Raw genomic sequence first — 19144 nt, 5'->3', positions numbered from 1 at the left:
TCATAAAGGTAAAATGTAGTAACAACAAAAGGTTTTTAGAATAATTTTGGATGCAAAGTACATATTAAGATGACAAATATGTAAAAATGACAGTACATGAACATATAAAGTAACCAAGGAGACCCAGTGATGACAGAGACATATGCGTAATATAAAGACAATGTTGGGGGTGCCAGTCAGTGAAGAATCTGACTGGATTTCGGCTCAGGTCATGATCTTAGGGTCCTGGGATGGAGCCCTGTGTGGGGCTCTGCACTTGGCGGGGAGTCTGCTTGTCCCTCCCCCTGCTCGCGCACACACTAAATCTTTATTAAAAAAAGACAATGGGTTTGTTTTTAAATTGTCACAGTGTTTTCTTCTTTTCACTTTCTTGATAAAAACAATGATGGCAGAGTAACTGTGTGGCATTTTCTTCTTTCTTGGTACATTTCCTTTAGTAAGAAAAAAATATTTCTTAAAAAAAAAACAAAAACCTGGCTTCAAAAGCTTCCATTCTAAGATGCTGGTCCCACAAGTCCCGGAGAGTGCTTCAAAGTTGTGCTCAGAGCACCCCAGATCCCCGCGTCTCTTCTGCTGTTAAATGCAGTTAAGCTCTGTTGGCTTCCCAGAGAAGAGCAGTGAGAGTAACTTACGTAACCACACGCTCTACATTGTGCTCAGAAAAACAAGTCCTGCTATGCAGCGAGCGTACAGTTTTGCTTACACATCACTTATAACTGCATCCAAAAGACTGTAACTGGGGTGCCTGGGTGGTTCAGTTGGTTAAGCAGTTGCCTTCCGCTCGGATCATGGTCCCGGGGTCCTGGGATCGAGTCCCATGTCCAGTTCCCTGATCGGTGGGGAGCCTGCTTTTCCCTCTCCCTCTGCCCCTCACCATGCTGTGCTCTCTCTCTCTCGCTCACTCTCTCTCTCTCAAATAAATAAAATGTTAAAAAAAAAAAAGACTGTAACTGTGCAGAGTGTCACAGAAGTGGGACATGCCTACAGTTTGCCTTCTATGGCCTCCCCAATAGGTTTATGTGCAACAAATCCATCAAACTAAAATTCTAAGCAATTCAAATAATGTTATCAATTCCAAAGTTATGACAAAAAGGCCCTGGAACATTAAGACTGTGATGAATGGACCATCTGGGCAGTTTCCACACAAAGTCAACAGAATAAATATTCGTTCCATATATGGGCTGATACGTGTTTCTTCAGGATACTCCTCAGGCTACTTCAAGGACCACTAGACTGCTCTGAAAAACGTTTTAAAATACTACACAATTCAGAGAATCACCATGAAGATAAAGTTATGAGGTAACAGAAACACTGTTTTAAGGCAACCTCACATCCTTAGGCTACCCACCTTTAAAATATGACTTTAAATGCCCTGTCCTTCCCCTTCTGTAAACCCTGACAAGTCAAAGATTAGCCCTCTGAAACTCTCTTGCTCTGGAAGAGCTCCAGACCCAGAAGCAGGCAAAACAGACTTTAGTGTTTAAGAGCAGCTGAGAGAACAGGACAGCAGCTGAGAACAGTTCAAGGACACTTGTCAACTCTCTTGTGACTGGTCAGCGCACTGGCAAGAAACAGAGAGGCACCGTCATTGGCTGGGGACACCTGTAAAAGGCCAGGCTTTCCCTCAGGAAACAGAGAGGCCCCCGGAGACAGAAGACAGCAAAGAAGACTAGAGAGCTGTGAGGACGAGGCTGAGAAGAAACTGGGTTAGCAGCGGCCGAGGAGAGGAGAGCGGGCTGTGTGCAGGACGTGGCACAGAAGACCCAGCAGCCTCTCCGTCAATCCAGACAGTCCTTGAAGGTACTGGATGCTCCTCCAGCACGTGGGGGCGGGAAGGAGGACGCACCAAGAGCTTCCACAGCATTTCCTCCTAAGGCAGCTCTTTCCAAGTGTGGTCTAGGCAACATCCGCAGCAGACTTAACCTGGATGCCCACCCGGGCCTAAAACCCACAAGCTCACTGGACAGGGCCCGTGAGTCCCAAGCTAAGGAGTTCCCTACCAAGGGCATTCCTTGCAGAACACTTCATCCTGAGGGGAGGGGCCGGCAGGGAGAGATGCCTCCAGGCATTACGCTGATCCGCTCTTCAAAAGGTTGTCTACACTGTTGGAGTTGTCTACACTGTTCTCCATTTTATAATCTCCTACTCCCTCTTCAACCGGCTGTTATTGGTGTCCATTTCTTACCATGCATGTGAAACTGCTCTTGCAAAAAAGAACCTTCCAGGCCTTCTCTTACTCTCTGCATTCATTCATTCATTCAAAATTTCCTGACTGCCTACAATAGGTACTTGGGGAGATACATCCATTTACCACCCACAGATTTTACAGGCAGCACTTAATCCATTTCACCATTCTTTCTTAACCCACTCTGTTCCCTCGCGCTTTACTGGTTTCTCCCCCACCTCTCTGGAAGTTCTTCCTCAGCCAACTTTGTCAGGTTTCGTGCCCTATCTGGAGACACAAAAACTGCTGTCTCAAGGAATTTTCCGTTCAGACAAAAAAAGAAATGATTACAATATGATGTGATGGTTTCTGTAATGAAAATAAGGACAAAGTGCACTGAGGACACCAAAATCTGCCTGGCCAAGTTCAGCGGCTTCATGGATTTGGCAAAACAGGCAGGCAGATGGAGAGAAATGTTCCAGGCAAGAGGTTTGTATGTGCAAAGCCGTGGAGTCCTAGCAAGAATTACAGTAACTTCTTTCCAATCTCATTTCTAAACATACAATGTTTGGGTGACTCCCCCCTCACCACCCAACTGGGACTGTCTCATTCTATCTGTACAGAAAAAAGATTAGAAAAAATATATCCAGGGGCGCCTGCGTAGTTCAGTCGGTTAGGCGTCTGCCTTCGACTCGGGTTGTGATCCCAGGGTCCTGGAATCAAGTCCCACATCAGGCTCCCTGCTCAGTGGGGAGCCTGCTTCTCCCTCTGCCCCTCCCCTGCTTGTGCTCTCTCACTCCTCTCTGTCAAATAAGTAAATAAAATCTTAAAAATATATATTTATATATATGTTATTTAGAGTTATATCTGGTCTGTGAGATGAATGATTATTTTGTCACTGTAATTTTTTACAATAAGTAAAAATTATTATAATCTTAAAATAAATTTTAAAAATCTTAAAATCATAAAGGCCAAAAAGAATCTTAACGTACTTAAGCATTTCTGAGACTTCAAGGCCATCCATGCTCAAAGGGTTTAGATTCTATTCTACATAAAGCAGGGAAATTGGAAAAAAAAAAATGGGGCAAGGTAGCATACGATACACACATGGAAGAAAATCCGTGAGACAGAGGATGAACGTCAGGGTGAGAGCTACAAAACCAGCACTGCTCTCACTCCTGGGACTCAGCAAACATCTGAAGGCAGAGCAGCACTGGGCGACGATGAGCAGACAACTGCGGGATTAGGAGGTAGCACAGTGGGGATCTGCTGGTTGCTTGGAAAAGGAATCACCACTTTCAAACAAAGAAGGCAGAAGGAGAATGACGTCAGAGGAGCAAATCACACCTTTGTTTTAAAACTGTGGAAGGTGAGATGCCTGAGGGACTTCTAGGGAGGCTACCTACCTACGGGGGAAGACAAGTGACACGTCTCAATCTCAGGAGATAAATCAGGGTTAGAGAGAACGGATTACCCCAGAGTGGCTGCCACAGAGGCAGCAACTGAAACTATGAAAGTAGGAGGCCATGAAGGAAAGACTACTCAGGCAAAGAGGCGAGCTGACGAGGTGAGGACCCAGGAGAGAATAACTGATGGAGCCCAGCGTCCTTGGAGCAGAGAGGACAGCATCCAGTGCACAAGGGAGTGTGCGAGACTCAAGAGAGGTGCTTCTCAGTCAGCTCAGGGCAAGACAGCCTAGGTTTACTCTGAAAGCAGAGCAAGGACAACTGCAGGGAGAGGAGGAAGTGGGGCTCAAGGAGGGAGGGTACTGAACAGGTGGGGCATTACACAGCAGCGCTCAGGGCTCTGACTTTACAAAGGCACAGCCACTCCTCTCACTCCGAACGACCTGTTCACACCCATCTTTCCTGACGGGTTCCAGGCTCCAAGAAGACAGGGCCTTGGCACGTCTCATTCAACGACAGCAAGCGCCAGAACCACTTGGCACAAAGTCAGTGCTCAAAAATTTTTGCTGAACTATATTAAACTGTATGACATTTTCTCTGACATTACTTGGAAGCCCAGGAAAGAAGAGTTTGTCAGAATTAATGTGCAGATTCCCTTAAAATAGAAAACAGTTACTATAGACACCCTAGTAATACCAATTTTCAATTCATTTAGGTATGTACAGCCAACTTAAAGCTAGACGTAAAATGCTTCATGGTCCTGGCTCTCATACATTATGAACCAAGATTAATTTACACATACAAATAAAACTCGGCACCAAAATAATGAGGACTCAGCTATAAGGTAGTCGACCAGATAATCCAGATGTTGGTTGCTTATTACTATAATTATTAGCACAAAAGCACAACATTTTTTACCAATTCTTGTAGCTCAAATAGCTGAGACTACCTCGCCTGGATCGTCAGACTCCCACTGGAAATCACTGAATTAATCCACTGGTTCCTAGGGCAAGTGCGGGTGGGTGGGGAGGAGGCACTGGCTGAGCTCACCAAGAGTTAACACAGAAGAGGACAAAGTCAAAGGACTAGAGATCACAAGAGGCAGGTGAGAAGAAATGGCTCCTGTACACAGGGCAGGGAAGAGCTAGAAAGCAAGGCCAGGTTTAACATTTCAAAGACAGGTAGTCTTGGGTAAAAAGTTCTAAGCAGCGATATGTACAGGTAATTGTTTGAGCCAGAGTTCCTTCCAAAAGCAGAGGCTGAGACAAAAACAGGATTGTAGGCGATTATTATACAAAGGTGACCCCAGGAAAAGACAGAGATACGGAAGACAGTGAACCAAGACAGCCAATTAAGGAGACTTCTTTGCCATGTGGGTGCCTGGGGGCTTGACCTGGCCGAGTGGTTTTGAGAAGTGTACAGAAAGTCTGTCCAGAGGAGGGTCAATGTGGAGAAGTACATTAATTCCAGTCCCCATAGGTAAAAGTTTGCCCCGAGGGGCATTCACTTCCCCGACACTTCCAAGAACTACGGTGCATCTGCCCAGGAGGCTGCAGCAGCTTCTCACCCCACAAGAGAAGTCCCAGGAGGAACCTGAGGTAAGATGCAGTCAGCCAAAAGTGAGTCATAACACTGTTCCCAGCAGCAGTGGCTGGAATCAGAGAAGAGGCCAGGAGGAGGTGAGGAGGACAAAGAGGTCTCTCATACAGTGCTCGAAGGCCACCGGAGCTGAAAAAGTCAGGGAAACTGCCAGACCAGAGTGTGAGAGGTATTACCTGCATGTGCTCTTGAAGATCCCAATGACGGCAAGAACTGGGGAGGTGATTTAAGGCAGGTGACTTAAGTCAGATATATAATCAAATATAAACAATCTTTGTTTTAAAAATTTAGTATTTAAGATACAAGTAGCTCTTACCCATCTACTACAGATATGTGAAGCTGACTTGTCTTAGGAACTGCCATCTCATCCCTGTAAGTCACTGCTTGGTCTCTATATCGAGCACAGTATCTTACTATTTAATAAAGAAACTAAATATAAAGGTAACTGAAAATATTCTGAGGTATCCAAGAAACGACAACAAAAACAAAACCAGTAAGCTTAAGGAGGGCAAGCAGTGTACAACAACATGAGCACAGAGTTAAGGGCACCCACTTGGAGCCAGAATGCCTGGATGCGAATCTCTGAAGTAACTTAGTTTAAAGGTTTTGATTTTTTTCAATCATAATCATACCAGAAAATTTTGGATTGATCCCCATTAGGGGAGAAACAAGATACAGAAGAAAGGATATGGGTTAGAAATAAAACAACTGTAAACAAGATTAATGCTCATTGTTACAGCCACTCAAGATACTTATTTGGATACAATATCAAAACCCTATTATAGGGGCACCTGGGTGGCTCATTCGTTAAGCAACTTCCTTCGGCTCAGGTCGTGATCCCAGGGTCTTGGGATCAAGCCCCTCGTCAGGCTCCCTGCTCTGCGGGAAGCCTGCTTCTCCCTCTCCCACTCCCCCTGCTTGTGTTCCCTCTCTTGCTGTGTCTCTCTCTGTCAAATAAATAAAATCTTTAAAAAAAAAAACCTTATTATACTGTATAACAATGAGGTTTAATCAGATGCTATCATATTAGACACCAATTATATTAATAATATAGCTAGACGCGTATTTTAGGTTCCACATCTAAGAAGGATTATTCTACTTAATGTGCTTTCTAACAATTAGATTCCTAACCATTTGTATGTAAAAATAATAAGAGCAGCAAAATCTCAGTGTTTTATATTACTACATTAGACAAAATACAGATATTTCTGAACATGAGTATCACAGACTACCTTAAAAAAAGATCAGGGTGGGAGTTAACATAACTAATAGAAATCAAAATACGGGAGAGTGACTCGTGGCTTCTTCTTTCTAGAGGAAGTAAACCCAGGAGAGGTTAAAAGGAAGGAAACTTCTCTGAAAAGACGTTTTACTACTAGAAACGTGAATCCCAGTACTGTGTACCAGTGGGATTTCCTCCATGGACTGCTGCCCACTGAAGACTACAAAAACAGAGGAAGACTGGTACACCTAAGCATACAGCAGGCACAGACAAAAATAACACAACACGCTGAGTTTGGAGGATTTAGGGTAATTTGTAACAAAAAGTCATCGCATTTTTATTTCAACACTTTCAAAAGACTACAATAATGATGATAATGATAAAAATAATAACAGCTATCTCCTCCAAGTACCTCTACGCAGTTGGGAATGATACTATCTTTGGTTTACAGATGAGGAAAGCAAACCACAGAGAGGTGAAATAACCCTTCCAGGGTCACACAGGCGGAGTGGAAATCACACCGTCTGAATTACATACCAGCTACCACCCGGGCTGCGCTTCATTAAACTATAATTTTTTGAAGGCCTACTCAAGCCATTATTAAAAAAAAAGAACATCCTTCCAGTGTGAGAACAGACTCAAAGAAGAGAAGCGGAATGGATTTATAATGTCCTGTGAGTTTATTTCTTAGTCCTTCAAACTAAGTGGAGGCCAACAAAAGTTAATTTAATTGGCAAATTTTATGAGTGTACCCACAGGTTTTGTGCCTCGAGTTCTACAGAGGCATTTTACCCTAGTATTACTTCTTAGCATATTCAAGTTTATCTAAGGGGTCACAATTCATTCCTTAAACAATAAATCATCTTAAGCACCTCCTCCAAACAAATTCATTTTAGTGGTTAACAGCCTGAATTGTGTGCATTGTTTCCATTGTCAAAAATTGTACATAATTATTTTAATCTCCACTCCAAACTCACCTTTATTCACCAAAGTGTAGTCTTATGTCCTATTCAAAACTCCTAAATACACACGTATTTAATATTTTTATCATTGTCACAAGTAATTCATGTGGCATTTCCTTTTACAACTACAGATAAAATCTTTAGAAACTTTTTAAGTACTGTATTTGTAGAAATTGAACAATTATACTTTAGAGAAAAATTACTTTAAAAAAATATGGCGAGTTACATTTATTTCAAATTTTAAAATAAGGTACCAAAAAGTCAACCGGTACCAAAAGAAGTCATCCACAAAAAATTTCTTCCTATCAAATCCTTGCAAAAGGTACATTTTTATTCAACACAACCAATTACATTCAAGTCAGCAAATATTTATTGCAAATCTACTGTGCAGACAAAGCCAGACTAAGTGACAAAGCTGGGAGAGGAACCTAGGCCTGATTCAAAAGCTCAAGTTTTCAACAGAAGCAGGTTTCTAATAAGAAAGTTTAAGGGTTTTTAACTTTCAAATACTCTCTTTTAGACAACAGAATTTGCTTCCTTTTTTATGTCATAACACTTTAAAATCTTTTCACCTTAATAGAAAAAATTAGGATACCTACATTGAGGTGTATCATAAATCTCTCCTAAAAATATAATACAGCTGTATTCATCCCAAGTCTGTCCCACCATCATTATTTTCTGTATCTGCCTTTAAAAGGGAAAAAATAGTCCTATAAAAGAATATTTAAAAATCAATATAGAGTATAAAAACAACACAGAGCCAAACTGAAAGCCTCAGAGAATTTACATGCAGCTCTTCCCACTTCTCCCCATACAGAAGGCAATCAGATGGGGGAGCCCAAATGGAAGGTGCTCAGAAATCCCACTGATCTCTATTCCATCAAATTTGAGGGTGAGAGGGCGCCTGGGTGGCTCAGTTGGTTAAGCGACTGCCTTCGGCTCAGGTCATGATCCTGGAGCTCCCCGGATCGAGTCCCCGCATCGGGCTCCCTGCTCAGCAGGGAGTCTGCTTCTCCCTCTGACCCTCCCCCCTCTCATGTGCTCTCTCTCTCTCTCATTCTCTCTGTCTCAAATAAATAAATAAAATCTTTAAAAAAAAAATTTGAGGGTGAGAGTGGGGGGATGCATTCCTCTGGGGCAAGAGCATCTTTTCCCTACAGGAAGAACAAAAGTAAAGCTCAACATTTTATTTCCCTCTCTCTGGCAGGAAGAGGTATGTGCTGGTGACCATGAAGGTGTTTATGACCCAAATAAGAAGGCAGAATTAATGATTAACAAAACTTAGCAGAAAGGATGAAGAAGAAAGAAAAAAACAAGAGGAAATAAAGAGAAGAGGCTAAGTACTCCAAGGCAAAGACACAACTAACACTTCACTAGAAGTTCTTTTCCACCTACTGTGGATAAACAGAACAGTAGTCTGAACTAGAAATCTTTCTACAATTCACTACTCCCGCCCACAAGAAAAAAAACGTGCTTTTTATGAGCACCGACTCTTTCTTACCCAATGGTGACATCCACCTGAAGCTAATGAGCTCTAACAGCAAAGGGTAGGCTGCTCCAAACCTACAGGCTCATGACACAATTTGAAATCTGAGAACAGCTCATAACAGGGCTAGATACTTTAAGAAAATAACAATAACAGACTGCAGCAAAATTCATCACTAGGAACTGGTCTACCCACCTTCTCCAAGGAAATGTGAATATGGAAGATCAATCACCGTCACCCACCAGCCAGCCCACAAGTGCACAGGAAAGATAAAGAAAGGATATGCTGCATGATGGCACATAAAAAGCCTCAAAGATAAATCGGTTGGTGGCGGGGGAGGGGGGGGCATGGAACTTAATCAGGAAAAACTCTTCTACAGAAGAAAAAGTGAAAGGAAGTGAAGAATTTTCTCTGAAAATAGGAGAATTCATTATGCTCTTGAAGGAATTTAGAAAATCTCAAATAGGTCTCACAGTGATCAATCAAAAATAAGACCACAAAACTAGAGGAAAAGCGTACAAAACTCAGGGAGGAAATTTAAGTCGAAATCCTTTATAGAACTCACAAATACAAGGAATAGGATCAACATGACACAAAGAGCATGCTTGAGAAAAACCACACAGGATTCAAAATAATTCAGGCCAATTAAAAACATGATGGAGCCAATAGCAATCTAGTAAATGGGTAACTGGTATACTACCTCCACCCCTCAAAAAGGAGAGCCTATGTGAAAATGGGAAAAAAAAAAGAATTGGGAGCTTTCAGGATGGTGAATTGTGGAGATTCAGGGAGAGTGGCACTTCCAGAGGCGGCCCTATGCATCTCCTCCATCTGGCTGCTTATGAATTATATCCTTTTATGTCCTGCTAACCTGGTTAAAAAAAAAAAAAAGCATTAAACTAAAAAGATCAGTGAGCGGGCATGTAATAAACTCAAGTCTGAAGAAGGACAGACTTAAAATACAAACAGAAGACACCTGAAACAAAACTATCAAGTCATAATATTAAAGGCTGATCCAAAATGAGAATGGTAAGTTGCCTGAAATTAATTCTTCTAAGCTCCTCCTTGCGTTCAAAAGAAAGGACAGTACCTAGCAACTAGTTTTTTCAAACCAGCCTAGTGAGCTGTTCCTTCTCTACACCTGCTATGGCTATAGATTTTGCCCTTCCCTGAAAGGAGAAAAGAATAGGTTAGTAACAGTTTTGTTTGAGAAATTTTACTCTGGGGCAAGTTTACAAAGATAATTGTAAATGGAAGCTAGCAAAAAATGTTAACCACCCTGATAATGGTATCAATAAGCACTTGAAAACAACATCTGTTCTACATTATTTTAATTAAGGAGAATTGTAAATTATGTTCCCAGATTGTGTAATTTTTATCTACTTTTAGGTGGATCATTCCAAAATTCTCACTTGATCAAAAGTTTAATAACTTTGACCATACCTTTTGCTACAGCTCCTCTCTGCCCTGTAATGGAGTCAAACAAGCACAGTGCTAGGTATATTTTAAATACATAACAAATGTTTTAAAAACTAAACACAGGGAGAAACAAATTTCTCATTGTACTCAGCACTAAGCTGGGAATAATGTCTACCTCAGACTTGTTGCAAAAGTAAAATATGGTCATCAATGTAAAGGCTCTTGGCAACACATATTTTATGGTGATCTGTAGATCACATTTTACTTAATTACTGAATTTTCTTCCTGCTCTCCAACTCATTCACTAGTCACAGGCTTCCAACCATAAGAACCGAAGTGACTACTTAATAAGCAGCTTTCAATCATTTTATACCCATGCTTCTTTAACGAGTACAAATCCATTCCCTGTTGTGTGTTTTTTGGTTTTTTTCCTAATATAATGCATGTACTTTTTCAAACTACAACCTCCTCCTCCAACAATCAAATACGAACTACCATGACCCCTTCTGAGAAGCACTGAAATCATAGTATGAAATAAATCATACATGAACTATAAAATGTTGGAGAGCCAATAAATTACTATTCTGAGTTTCACAAAGAGTAAGAAAGCTTAATTACTGATATATTCACTCAGTAAACATTTATACACTGAAATGTGACTTCCATACTTCAAATGGTACATGCCCAATAAACTTTTCATGTAAATACTTTCTTCATCCACTGAAGCTACATTCCCTACAGTAAAATAAAATGCTAACTTTTCTTTCTTTTTTTCTTTTTCTTTTTTTTGGCCTTCACTGGCTCTTCATCTCTTCACCAACCACAAAAAGCAGAATTAACTACTCCTTTCTTTATGGTCCTAAAACATATTCTTAAGTGTCTAGCATAGTAAATGACAAACCTTCAGTTTCAGTGCTGCTTAGTAATATTATTTTATTCAAACTCCTATGGTAACTAACTGTACTCATGTCTGTGAACCACACCAGACAAGAGGGAGGACAAAATCCAGGCCTTCCACAGATACTCGTGCGCGCACACGTGCGCTTGCACACACGTGCGCTTGCACACACACACGCAGAGTAGTCAAACAGTATTTGCCAAATTAGACTGAATTCTGCCTTCTACTTATACTGTCCATCTATCATCTGTATCTTTGTTCAAACCATTCCAGGCTCCTTTATAAAGCATTCCAAAACCCTTAAGCCAATGCTCATCTTTTTCTCAAAATCTACAGAAAATTATCTGGTATAGCACATAGCGTAAAATATTCTTTGGTATTTGTTATGTTTCCCTAGATTAAACACAACTTGTCCTAACTAGACAACACACTCAACAGCAAAGTCCACGTCAACCGCTTGATCTACACCCACTGAGCACAGCATTTTTCAGGTAACTGGCACTCAATACACTGATGGAGTAAAATGAAACATACAATAGAGTTACATCTGTCAAAGAGCTTACAATAATAGATTTGGCTGGTCAACACTGGCAGGTTTTCTTAAAGCAATAATTTGGCACAGCACCCATCCTCTGGTGATGACACAAGAAAATGGTTGCTCATGGGAGAAGAGCTGCCCTCCACACTGCCTGGGTTGAGCAGTAGCTATCCTTCAACTCACAGAATGACAGAATGAGGGAAACATACAGACCACTTCTTGGTGGTGTAGCTGCAGAAACCAAAGCCCTGGAAAGTGAAGTATTCCAGCAAAGGTCACAGAGGAATTCAGTGGCACACCTTACGCTGAAGCCCAGGTTTACCACCTCCCAATCACAACTGCGCTTCTAGTGAAGAGTCTAAAATGACCAGTCAGTCTTTTTGTCTTTACCTCAAACATGTCAATCACAGGAAAAACTCCTGAAGACCCAAGTCATTCACTAAATTAGGAATTAGGAATTCAGAGAAGAAACTGGGCAGGAAATGCTTCCCTGGATTCCTTTTCCTCCACCCAGCCCTAGACTGTTTATAAGCGTTCCCAGGCTTTCTGCCTGGCCCCCTTTACTCTGCATACTCTCCTTTGGTGTTCTCAGCGGCAGCCCATAGCTTCAACTAGCACTTAGAGACTTAAGAATTCCAGAATCTGAATCTCCCAACCAGACTTCTTGTTCTGAGCTCCTAATCTGTGTATTCAACTGAGCTCTCAGACATCTCTACCAATGCCAGTTTTAAAAACACTCAGCGTTATCAATTCATCATTTCCCCTCCCTCGAGTCAACCAACACCACCCCCTTGTGATCATGCTGCCTGCCCTGGGAAATGACACCACCTAATCAGAAACCTGTGTCACTCTGGGTTTCTTTCAAAACCTCTCTTACTTTAGACCCCAGGTCTCATCAAAATACAAAGTAGTGCTTGTATCCACACCCAAAGCATCCCCTATACCAATGATCTCCAAAGCTTTTTGATCACTCACTTTTATTACTGAAAAGATTTTTGAGTTAACATATACCCAAATATGTATTTATTTATAAAATAAAAGACATGTACTCCTATAGCAATATAGTAAGATATGAAAAATAATAAAAATTTTAAACTTTAAGGTTAAAGAATATATATGTATATGCGTGTGGATATATATATATATGTATATGTGTATGTATATATAATATTAAGCCTCATATTTTCTTCCTTTACTCCTAAGAGTCATTTATACATCCCTGGGGTCCAGGAACCTGCACTTTGGAGATGTATAATGACACTAGTCCAGTAAGTAAAACACATACATATACATCTATATGGGTGTATGTATGTGTTTATCTAGGTATGTAGTATGGATATTCGAAGCCATTTCTTTTTCCTCACACACATATTTCAAGATGATATACACAATTTAGCATATTGCTAAATATAGCTAACCTTACCATCAAAGACCATAAACCAAAAATAAAGTTTAAAGGTAGCTGACTTCCAAAAACCCACTCTATATTATTTTATAAGCATAACTCTAAGTCTTACAATTAGCCATCTCTGAAAAGAAGAGAAATTCATAAGAGTATAGTTTGACTCCTTTTGCACACGGCTCCTGAGGAAGAGATACCACATTTTTTTCACCTACCCACTGAAATATTCTAAGGTTGCTAACGTTCTGGGTTTTGCGGACTGCACCTCCTTGAAACCAAGTACATGCCGTAATATTTTTCAGCTTCCTACATCAATAGATACTATCACTTCAGGATCCTCAGGACGGATGCACTCTTCTTTACTCTTACCTTGTTAACCCATCCCCCTTCCCCAAGACTCTCACTACAACAAAAAAGGAAAAATATCCCAAAATATATAACCAAAGTTAGAACAGACCTGCTAATACAAGAAATATTTACATACTTGCACGATACAATCCTCTAGGATTCTAACCCACAACCTGATGCATCCTAACTTTCCATCAGAGTGGGGAAATCTTCTAAAATTTAACAAGAGTCCATATAAATCCTCTGATACATTCAGCTTGTTACACATTCAGAAACTGAAAATCTCAGAACTCTGAAGTTCTGCAACTTTCAACAGGCAGGAGATGTTTCATCTCATCATTCCAGCAGTATAGTTAAGAGCAGACCAGTGCACCAACCGAATATTAAAGAAAAATATTTTCCTGAGGTAGACTATTATACTACTCCCCCCCCATGTCATAAGTCACAATTTATTTGGCAAGAATCCGAACAATAAAGCCATTATGTGGCAAGCATTCCATTAAAACTAGCACATTAAACTGATTAATTCTATTACAAAGTGACCAGATGTCCCCAGAGAAGCTCCTGGAGTTAGGAGTTTATCGATAACAATACAGAACGCCATATTCATTCAGTGATGGAAATTTGGGCCAGATTTTAATTCTACTGACCAGAAAGTTAAAAAAAAAAAGCCACGTAATTGTTAAAATTACTAAATCTAGCAATTTTAAATATTGTTGATTCCATACTTTTTCATGTACAGATTGAGGATATTATAAAATAACATAAAATAAACATAATACAGAATTTAGCATTCTTTTAAAAAGAGTCAACAGGGGCGCCTGGGTGGCTCGGGTCATGAACCCAGGGCCCTGGGATGAAGCCGCACTGGGCTCCCTGCTCAGCAGGAGGCCTGCTTCTCCCTCTCTCACTCCTCCTGCTTGGGTTCCTTCTCTCGTTGTCTCTGTCAGATAAATAAATAAAATCTTTTAAAAAATAAAATAAAATAAAATAAAGAGTCAACATTACAAAAACTTTAAATTTTAGGTCTGTGAAGTCAACACAGATGCCTTAATTTGGAGTTGATTTCCTTTCTATTTACAGAAGTATTAACCGCATTCCCTGTCTTTTTAGCTAACATTTTAATAACATCTTCCATTTTATACTGAATTTTAGGATAAATTAATGGCTTTTTCCTCAGAGACCTGTCCCCAAAATACTGATTTGTTTCTTTTCTATGTATCACTTCATTATCTTAAGTCACTCATTTAATACTGATCAATGAACTAAAATTATTTAAAAATATGAACACTGTAGTGGAACTCTTAAGTCCTATCCCCTCTGGACCTAGATGTCCCCAAAAGTAGAATAAGTTAACTTCCATCTAAAATTTCTTAATCATTTCTAAAAGTGGTCTATTAATATAACCTAAAGGCTGTAAGTTGTTTAAGAAAGATGTCTAATCAAAATTCATTTCACGTTATTTTTGTACCATCAAAACAACAAAAAATAACCCAGTAATTCTACCCACATGAATGCGACCCAAAGAAACCTTGCTAATGTTATCAATTACATCCTGAGATTTTTTTTTAAATCTTTTTAATATATCAAGAAGAGATGAAAAAGAGTCATATTTATTGAACATCTACTCGACTCCAAACTGTTTTACGTACTACATTTCATTTTCACAAGTATACCGTAGTTATGGAAGGTTATCTGTGGTTCAAACATGGGCTCTGGCGCTAGACCCCATGGGTTCTCCACTCACTGGCTGGGTGATCACAAGCAAATTATTTATGCTTCCCGTGCCTCAGTTTCTTCATTTGTAAAATAGTGATAAAAAATGGCGCCTACCTCACTGTATCGGTTCCAGGATAAAATGAGAAAATATGGGCAAAGTGCCTAGAGCTAAGCATGGCCCACACGGTCATTACTGTAATAGCTACTTTTATTATTAGTGTGGGTATTGCTCCCATTTTACAGATGAGAAAATGGAAGCCTAAAGAGGGTAATTTACTAGTGCTAGATTTTGACTCCAAAGCACAAATCTGGTGAAATAAAAATGACTCAGGCATAGAATACTGGTATTCTTAAAACTACAACTTGTTAGGAAGCACAAGAATTGACACGTAGTAAGACGGCACCAGGCGCAGGTCCGGCACTGTATCTTGCGGAGCGCCCGGGACTCTCACTGCCGAGGGACCCACACTCGAGTGCGGCCCTCACAAACATTACGTGGAAAAACAGATATGCCGACACCGCGCTTCTTTTCCTAGAGGCTCCATGGAGCCTGCTTTTGTTTGGGCCCACCCTACAATTCATCCCAGGCCACAGGCCCTGAAGGCTGGGGCCCAACTTCTGGAAGTTGGAAGCGAACTACTCAACTCAACGCTGCTCAAAGGAAAAGCAGCCGGCGACTGGAATGGAAACAAAGGGAAACCGTCAAGGATCGTTCAAAGTCCTAAAGCGTCGAGTCCCGGGGAGGCCTCCACTCGCCTTCTCACCTGCACGCGCCGGAGCCCGCGGACGGAAACCTGGGCGCCGCGCGGGGTCAGTTCGCGCAACGGAGCCCAGGCCACGAGTCAGGCAAGGCTCGCTATGAATGGCAGGTGTCCCGGAGGCCGGTCGCGGGCCCGGGTCCTCCGCCGACCCCCGCCCCGACGTGATAGCGCCCAGGCCGGCGACCCTCCCACTCGCAACGCCCTCGGGCCGCCCGCGCCTCGGGAGGGCAGGAAGGACCGCGGGAGAAGCCGGGAGCGCGGCCGCCGGCCCGGACTTCCTCTCCGGCCCCAGGGCAGGATTCCGCTCCCACCCTCGCCCCGGCGCCGGCGGCCCACCCGGCCCCAAGGTGTTCCCATCGCCCCACGCGGGGCCCCGCCCGCGGCTGACCGCCCGAGGTCCGGCGGCGCTCAGGGGCCCCGCGGCCACCGCCCGCCCCGCCCCCCCCAGGGCGCCTACTTTCTCCGGGCGGCGTCCAGGCTCCGGCGCGCTCGGCTCGGGCCTGCTGCTCCGCGGCTCCCGCTCGGTCCTTCCCGTGGGCTGGCGCGGCCTCCCGGCTCTCGGGCGCGGCGGGCGGCGGCGGGCGGCGGCGGCTCCTCCTCCTCGGGGGCGGGAGGAGGAGACTCGGCGGCCCGGAGCCGCCTCCCGGCAGGAAACGAGGCCCGCGGCACCGCCTCCTCGGCGCGGCCGATCCTGCTCCTCAGGCCGCCGCCGCCGCCGCGCTCTCCCTCCGGAAACGCATTCCTCGCTGGCCGCGTCAGCCGCGCCGGAGGCTAGGAGGTGGCGGCGGCGGGGGAGGAGGAGGCCGGAAGACCGCGGCCTGGACAAAGGAGTGGGGCGGGAGCGGGGCCTGGGGGAGTCGCGGAGGGCGGGGCGTGGGACCGGGCCAGGCCTTCGCCGTGCCTCAGTTTCCTTTCCTGCCAAGGGAGGGAGGCGTTGGGGTGAGCACCAGTGCCCCGCACGGCCCCGGCGAGCTCTCCTACCCTCCCGTGAGCGAAGACTGGATGGGCCGTAGGGAACCGGGGGCTGGACTCCTTTTCGGCCTTACATTCTACTTCCCCAGAGCCACACCCAGCGGTCCCTTTTGCCCAGGATTGTCCCGGGAGCTCCTTCAGTCCCAGGCGAATGGACACAGCCACCCACCCGACAGGGCTTCGTGAGGCCCAAAACGTTTAACTCTTAAGGAAGGGAATGAGCTAAAGCCAGTACTGTTTTCTGGAGTGATAATTTGCTTGACTTGAGTCATGGGGGGGTGAAGACAGGAAGCAGGTCGATGCCAAGAAAGATGGGTTTTTAGGAAAGCTTTAGAGAAAAAAACTGGTGATTGAGGAATCTGCTTTTGTTAAATTAATCTGGAGGTCCATTTGTGGGGAACAGGGATAGGAGGCCAAATTCCATCCATAAGAATACAGTGTCTGGTTCTCTTCACTTTTTTTTTAGTAGGTGGAGATGAGTGCTGGAGAAGGAACCTTTGAAAGAGAAGGGAAACAATCATTATGAGCATGGCTGGACACATTTTGATAAGAGGATTGAAACTTGTACCACCCAACGTCATACTGAAACCCAGTAATTCAGAATATGCTGCAGAATATGATGGCAGGCTGCCATCCTGCTAACAGAAAACGTTGTGCCCTGCCACCAGGCCCGTCGCAGCACCCTGTTGGGAATAGAGTTCAAATAAGATTTGTGAAACTGAGAAGGAGGGTTTCGCTTGGGGGAAATTTGAAGCTGAGATGCCCACTTGGCTGCCCATTTTTTTTTAAAGGTTTTTATTTATTTATTTGAGACAGAATGAGAGAGAGAGAGAGAGAGAGAGCACATGAGAGGGGGGAGGGTCAGAGGGAGAAGCAGACTCTCTGCTGAGCAGGGAGCCCGATGCGGGACTCGATCCCGGCACCTGAGCTGAAAGCAGTGGCTCAACCAACTGAGCCACCCAGGCGCCCTTGGCTGCCCATTTTAAATAAGAGAAAATAAAATAATCCTACCTGTGGAAAGTTTGCATAATGCTCACCGGCAAAATCAAATCTGTCGGTTAGATGATCTCTAAAGACCTCGAAGAAATGAACATGATTTTTCCCACTTAATGGATGAGGCTAAATGATGTTTCTGTATTAATATCCCGATAGTAATGCTGCCACAAGACCTCAATATTATTGGATTTAAAGAATCTTGGATTCTTGGTTACACCACTGTTCACAATTAGTAAGTGGCCTGGTCTCAGTATGAGAGACTGAAGTTCAAAGATAAAGCATAACTGATCTATGCCTGATTTGCACTACATTTCCCAGAATGTTCTTCCCTGTGTGTGATTTGAGGAGGCAGTCTTTGCCGCTGGAATATTATGAGGTTTAGATTTGTACAACCCTAAGCTAAATCAGTTCAAGGGCAGTTGAATCATCTCTCTAATCCCAGTGTCAAACACTGTTCCAGGACACATAGCAGGGGCTCAGCTAATACTTGATAAATGAATAAATAGGTCCTTTTGCTCCCTTGGGACCAGGTTGGAACATTTAGCTAAACTGAAGTGTGAGTAGCAATTTATGTACAGAGGTCATGAGCCTTGAGAAAAAGAGAAACTAAAAACATGTCATCTGAGAAAAGCAGTAATAGGTCAGGAGTATGGCTCTACCTGTGATTTCATATAACTATTAATGGATAGTTAGCTAACTATAAAATTTTGACTACTTAGAAAAAAAAAAGGATTCGTCTGTCTTACCATGCTGAACAGGAAGTCCCAGTAAGCAGGAATAGTGTAAGTCACATTGCTAGATCATATCATGATAGGCTGTCTATTGGTACCTTAACTTTCAAACGAATTATATTGTATGTATACTGTCTCCCAATTATAGTCTTCTTCCATCTCATAAGTCATTTATGTCTGATAATTAAAAGTTGGCTTTAGTTTTGTCACCATACGTTCCTTGAAATGTATCTCTATTCAGGGCGCCTGGGTGGCACAGTTGGATTAAGCATCGGACTCTTGGTTTCAGGTCAGGTCCTGATCTCAGAGTCATGAGATTGAGCCCCATGTCCGGCTCTGCACTCAGCGCCAGGTCTGCTTGGGTTTCTCTCTCCCACTCCCTCTCCCCTTACCCCACCCATCTGTCTCTAAAATAAATAAAATCTTAGCAAAAGAAAGAAAGAAAGAAATGTATCTTTATTCACCTACTGTTTTCCAAAGTGAAGTTTCAATGTTGCTCACCGGCAAAGACTTTATTGGAT

The 19144-nt window shown here is 42.9% G+C and overlaps 1 protein-coding gene across 1 annotated transcript in view; it reads right to left on the bottom strand.

Annotated features, from left to right (window-relative positions):
• ITGB1 (integrin subunit beta 1) overlaps positions 1-16490 on the bottom strand; it is a 44797-nt gene extending 28307 nt beyond the window's left edge. Inside the window, exon 1 of the mRNA XM_028120911.2 lies at positions 16382-16490. The gene's annotated coding sequence lies outside the window, so the exon portion shown is untranslated. The remainder of the gene's footprint in view (positions 1-16381) is intronic.
• Between the last annotated feature and the right edge of the window lie 2654 nt (positions 16491-19144).

This window comes from Eumetopias jubatus, unplaced genomic scaffold (genome assembly GCF_037043125.1).
Source record: "Eumetopias jubatus isolate StellerSeaLion01/CBP00866 unplaced genomic scaffold, mEumJub1_p1.0 scaffold_8, whole genome shotgun sequence".
NCBI classification, from domain to species: domain Eukaryota; kingdom Metazoa; phylum Chordata; class Mammalia; order Carnivora; family Otariidae; genus Eumetopias; species Eumetopias jubatus.
This window is presented reverse-complemented; position numbering and strand designations above follow the sequence as displayed.